We start from the raw sequence: 6,627 nt of genomic DNA, 5'->3' as shown, positions 1-6,627 counted from the left end.
CCCTAACAAGGACAATGCTGGGCCAATTGTGTGCCGCCCTATGGGACTCCCAATCACCTGCCGGTTGTGATACAGCCTGGAATCAAACCAGGGTCTGTAGTGACGCCTCTAGCACTGAGATGCAGTGCCTTAGACCACTGCGCCACTCAGGAGTCCCTCTATTTCCCATAACAATGATTAGGAAGCATGTAATTGGCCATATATTTCCACATAAAGTGCATTTGGAAAGTATTCAAACCCCTTCCCTTTTTCCACATTTTGATACTTTAGAGCCTTATTCTAAAGTGGATTAAATAAATAAAAATCCCCATCAATCCACACACAATACCCCATGATGACAAAGTGAAAACAGGTTTTATAAATTTTTGCAAATGTATGAAATATAAAAAAACTTGAATACATTATATACATAAGTAGTCAGACCCTTTGTTATGAGACTTGAAATTGAGCTCAGGTGCATCCTGTTTCCATTGATCATCCTTGAGAGGTTTCTACAACTTGATTGGAGTCCACCTGTGGTAAATCCAATTTGATTGGACATGATTTGGAAAGGCACACACCTGTCTATATAAGGTCCCACTGTTGACAGTGCATGTCAGAGCAAAAACCAACCCATGACCCTGTCTATGTCTACATCAATAGACACGTCCTGAAGGTGGCTGGTCAGTTGGAGGATAGCAAGCGTATCCTAGACAACAACCCTCCTGCAGGTCTGGCAAAGGGTTTAGCTAAGGTCTCAGAGATGTGGGTGTAAATTTAGATAGTAAATGCATGAGGGTTTAGGTGAGTAAATGATTGATTTGGGATCTGTCAGTTTGTACAAAAATAAGATACAGAGTTTCAGTTTCAGATTCACAACACTATGAAAAGTATTAACTTTACTGCTTGTCTTTGTCGGTAACAGAACACAAGATATATATATATATACAGTGGGGAGAACAAGTATTTGATACACTGACGATTTTGCAGGTTTTCCTACTTACAAAGTATGTAGAGGTCTGTAATTTTGATCATAGGTACACTTCAACTGTGAGAGACGGAATCTAAAACAAAAATCCAGATAATCACATTGTATGATTTTTAAGTAATTAATTTGCATTTTATTCCATTACATAAGTATTTGATAGATCAGAAAAGCAGAACTTAATATTTGGTACAGAAACCTTTGTTTGCAATTACAGAGATCATACGTTTCCTGTAGTTCTTGACCAGGTTTGCACACACTGCAGCAGGGATTTTGGCCCACTCCTCCATACAGACCTCCAGATCCTTCAGGTTTCGGTGCTGTCGCTGGGCAATACGGACTTTCAGCTCCCTCCAAAGATTTTCTATTGGGTTCAGGTCCGGAGACTGGCTAGGCCACTCCAGGACCTTGAGATGCTTCTTACGGAGCCACTCCTTAGTTGCCCTGGCTGTGTGTTTCGGGTTGTTGTCATGCTGGAAGACCCAGCCACGACCCAACTTCAATGCTCTTACTGAGGGAAGGAGGTTGTTGGCCAAGATCTCGCGATATATGGCCCCATCCATCCTCCCCTCAATACGGTGCAGTCGTCCTGTCCCCTTTGCAGAAAAGCATCCCCAAAGAATTATGTTTCCACCTCCATGCTTCACAGTTGGGATGGTGTTCTTGGGGTTGTACTCATCCTTATTCTTCCTCCAAACACGGCGAGTGGAGTTTAGACCAAAAAGCTCTATTTTTGTCTCATCAGACCAAATGACCTCCCATTCCTCCTCTGGATCATCCAGATGGTCATTGGCAAACTTCAGAAGGGCCTGGACATGCGCTGGCTTGAGCAGGGGGACCTTGCGTGCGCTGCAGGATTTTAATCCATGACGGCGTAGTGTGTTACTAATGGTTTTCTTTGAGACTGTGGTCCCAGCTCTCTTCAGGTCATTGACCAGGTCCTGCCGTGTAGTTCTGGGCTGATCCCTCACCTTCCTCATGATCATTGATGCCCCACGAGGTGAGATCTTGCATGGAGCCCCAGACCGAGGGTGATTGACCGTCATCTTGAACTTCTTCCATTTTCTAATAATTGCGCCAACAGTTGTTGCCTTCTCACCAAGCTGCTTGCCTATTGTCCTGTAGCCCATCCCAGCCTTGTGCAGGTCTACAATTTTATCCCTGATGTCCTTACACAGCTCTCTGGTCTTGGCCATTGTGGAGAGGTTGGAGTCTGTTTGATTGAGTGTGTGGACAGGTGTCTTTTATACAGGTAACGAGTTCAAACAGGTGCAGTTAATACAGGTAATGAGTGGAGAACAGGAGGGCTTCTTAAAGAAAAACTAGCAGGTCTGTGAGAGCCGGAATTCTTACTGGTTGGTAGGTGATCAAATACTTATGTGATGGAATAAAATGCTAATTAATTACTTAAAAATCATACAATGTGATTTTCTGGAATTTTGTTTTCTGTCTCTTTCTGTGTCTCTCACAGTTGAAGTGTACCTATGATACAAATTACAGACCTCTACATGCTTTGTAAGTAGGAAAACCTGCAAAATCGGCAGTGTATAAAATACTTGTTCTCCCCACTGTATATATATATATATATATATATATATATATATATATATATATATACAGTATGACTAGTGGGGTTTTGATTGGGGTAATTCTGTCATTTAAGGGCGGTTGTATTGTATCTTGTTGAAGAGGACCAAAGAAACATCTTCGGCCATTGATATGTGGAGAATGAGCTATGGAAGAGGTGAGGCCTAGGTGCTTGGTCAAACGCATCAGAATCCGTTGTGACACATCATTAGGTATTTATCCTGTTTATGATGCTGTCTGATAGTGCCTCCTACTGCCGCTTTCGTAGCCATGGGAGACCAATGTATTTGGCTACTATTGGTATAAAATAAATATTCCTGTAATACGAAGACGGGTTGAAGATGTATCTAAGAGTGGATTCCTTGGTCAGTATAAGAGGCTGTTTCTGTAAGTGTTATTATTTTTTATTTTTTATTATCTGGGTTATTTGCATGCACAAAATAAGTGTTTTGATTTTGCAACATCTGTTACTGATATGAAGGATCTTCTGATGAAAACAGGAACTGGCCAGACCTGGTGTTCTGGAGAGGTTCTTTCCTGGTTAACCTGATGTTGTGGACCAAATCCGGGACACCTTTGCTAGATTGTATATATTAGATATGGTAAGAGAACCAGAAAACAGAGGGTTATACTACATAGCAAGCTCGATCTACGCAGGGTTTTCTAAAGCTAACTAGCTTCATTTAGCTTCACATTCCAGCTCAGGCTTCATCCGTACTATGATACTAGGATATTGTTCATCCGTCTGCCGATAATTCTAGCAGGTTTGTAACTGTGTGTGCACGTTGCACATGGCTAGGAACCAGACTCCAAGGGGTGGCAAGTCCATGAGGTGAATGGTTTAACAGTAGATACAGTATAGAGACTTGGTCAAACTAGACATGTTATCAGGCTCTCAGAGTATATTCAGCATTCTATTCCATGTTTGATCTATGCCAGAGAAGTATCCTACGAAGCAAGCTCGATCTACTCAGGGTTTTCTAAAGCTAACTAGCTTCAGTTAGCTTCACATTCCAGCTCAGGCTTCATCCGTACTACAACGGTGGATATTGCTTGCCGGCTGCCAATAACTCTAGCAGGCTTGTAACTGCGCATGCATGTCAAACGCCAAACTCGTCATTGAGACAATGCCGCTGCTCTTACACTTCATTCAGGATAAATATAGTTAGCCCTGAGCTAGCCTGGAGCAGGCTAGATCTGAAGGATTTGTTTCCATAGAAATGTATCTGGCTAAAGGTTGCGTGTGGTACCTGTTACCCTGAGTTGAACTCAGTTGATCAAAGTTACCTCGCAAACTCCTCAAACTTCGTAGTATAGGGCTCTGGCTCATTGACACTCGACAATGTTTACATCAAATTAAATAAATCAAATATATTCTTACATCAGCTGATATCTCAAAGTGCTGTACAGAAACCCTGCCTAAAACCCCAAACAGCAAGCAATGCAGGTGTAGAAGCACGGTGGCTAGGAAAAACTCCCTAGAAAGGCCAGAACATATAGAAGAAACTTAGAGAGGAACCAGGCTAGGAGGGGTGGCCAGTCCTCTTCTGGCTGTGCCGGGTGGAGATTATAACAGAACATGGCCAAGATGTTCAAATGTTCATAGATGACCAGCAGGGTCAAATAATAATCACAGTGGTTGTTGATGGTGCAACAGGTCAGCACCTCAGGAGTAAATGTCAGTTGGCTTTTCATAGCCGATCATTCAGAGTATCTCTACCACTCCTGCTGTCTCTAGAGAGTTGAAAAAAGCAGGTCTGGGACAGGTAGCACGTCCGGTGAACAGGTCAGGGTTCCATAGCCACAGGCAGAACAGTTGAAACTGGAGCAGCAGCACGGCCAGGTTGACTGGGGACAGCAAGGAGTCATCAGGCCAGGTAGTCCTGACGCATGGTCCTAGGGCTCAGGTCCTCCGAGAGAGAGAAAGAAAGAATTAGAGTGCATACTTAAATTCACACAGGACACCGGATAAGACAGGATAAATACTCCAGATATAACAGACTGACCCTAGCCCCCGACACATAAACTACTGCAGCATAAATACTGGAGGCTGAGACAGGAGGGGTTGGGAGACAGACAGGGCCAAACCCCCGGACAGGGCCAAACACGTCAGTTACATACATTACCTCCTTTCTTTACAATGCCTTTCAAAGCAGTTTACTTTTCTCCTTCAACTTTCTTATTCAATATTACTAACAGGGACCAGAAGGTGACAAGACCATGGTTATGGCTTTGGTAAAACCAGACCAGTTTGTCCTGAAGCCACAGAGGGAAGGTGGGGGGTTAGAGGACCTCAGCTCTTTACTTCACCTCTCTCATGACCCTGACCTCTGACCTTGTCATGCTCTGGCCTGTCTGCTGACGTGTAGAATTCCTATCCTGTAGGCAACAACATCTATGGAGCCGAGAGCTGTCAGGTACTTGAGGGAGTGAAGCAGAGCACTGAGAGGATGGCTTATATCCTGATGGACAAGGTTCAGCCCTGCCCTGTACACAACTACCTCCTGAGGTCGAGGATGCCACTTGAACTCAGGACCTGTCTAAGCAAGCTGGGCGTGTTTGGGGTCTACGTCATGTACAGTCACAGACCCATCTATATACATTCCTTTCTTGACAACTTTACAGAAATTACTATACAACTTCACAGAAATCGTATCGTTGAGTTGAAATGAAGTATACTGCAGTATACATTTTTCCATTAGGTGAAGATGTGGTGATCACAATGTGCTACTGCAAATGAATGAAGATGGCCTTTTTCTCCAATCTGATTTGTTGTGTGTGTGTCCTCACTTTCTGATTTCTGCTTCCACACAGGCAGGAGCAAGACATGGTGCTGGACATCTACTGCGGACCAAGAGTGATGAACACACTGATGGAGGTGTGGCTGCTGGAGTGGCATTGCTAGACAACACGCTCCTCGTCTGACCTATACTGCCCTCTGTCACGTTACTAGTGGAACTGTAATAAGAAAAGTTAAACACACAAGTGTCCTTCTTTGACCACAGAGAAAATTGCTGCTCCCCTATTGTTTTTTTTGTTTTTTTCTTTGATAGTTTTACTTGGTTTTCACTGTAAAATCAAATGTGTGCTCTTATAGCTTGTTTAGATCAGGAGCCTGATGGAGGGAGGAAAGCTGTGTATGGACACTGAAGTCTTATTGCCGCAATACATTTGTATCACTGCTCGGTAGACTTAAACAGCGACACAAAATGTAATGTACAGAACTATGATTATTTCAGACCAAAAGGTGACATCCCCATTCGATAAATTAGTTAACAGACCAATAAGAAAACGTTCCAAACCTCTCTGCCAATAATGGCTCCTTTTCTGTTTTCCCCTCCCGACTCAGACCACTCCCAGAAAGTCCAAAAAAAAATATTGCTTGAGAAATTGCCCTTTGTTTTCAATTAAAATGTTCAAAAATAGCAATCACAGTAAAGTACTTAATTGTTACCCAGAAATTATTTAATATTGAGATAAAAAATTGCTTTTCATGTGTTGCCTGCACGTTATAACTGTATGTCAATTTTTGTTTTTTTAAATCGCTAAAGATGTTTTTTCATAGAACATTTTTTTAAAGGTGCAATCTGTGATCGGTAAATCCCTTTTTAGACTTTAAAATGAAACATGATATACACAGTGTACAAAACATTAAGAACACCTTCCTAATTTTGAGTTGCACCCCCCCCCCCCCCCCCCCCTTTCCCTCAGAACAGCTTCAGGTCATAGGGGAATGGACTCTACAAGGTGTTGAAAGCGTTCCACAGGGATGCTGGCCCATGTTGACTCCAATGCTTCCCAAAGTTCTGTCAAGTTGGCTGGATGTCCTTTGGGTGGTGGACCATTCTTGACACACAAGGGAAACACAGTAGCGTTTTCGGTTCTTGACACAAACCAGTGTGCTTTGCACCTACTGCCATACCTCATTCAAAGGAACTTAAATATTTTGTCTTGCCCATTCACATTCACACACGATCCATGTCTCAACAGTCTCGAGGCGTCAAAATCCTTCTTTAACCTGTCTCCTCCCCTTCATGTACACTGATTGAAGTGGATTTAATAAGGGATCTATCAGG

The 6,627-nt window shown here is 42.9% G+C and overlaps 1 pseudogene; it reads left to right on the top strand.

The window, feature by feature from the left end:
* The first annotated feature begins 592 nt into the window (after positions 1 to 592).
* LOC120061664 lies at positions 593 to 5,476 on the top strand (annotated as a pseudogene).
* Positions 5,477 to 6,627: the final 1,151 nt, after the last annotated feature.

Source organism: Salvelinus namaycush, chromosome 16, assembly GCF_016432855.1.
Source record: "Salvelinus namaycush isolate Seneca chromosome 16, SaNama_1.0, whole genome shotgun sequence".
NCBI lineage: Eukaryota > Metazoa > Chordata > Actinopteri > Salmoniformes > Salmonidae > Salvelinus > Salvelinus namaycush.
This window is presented reverse-complemented; position numbering and strand designations above follow the sequence as displayed.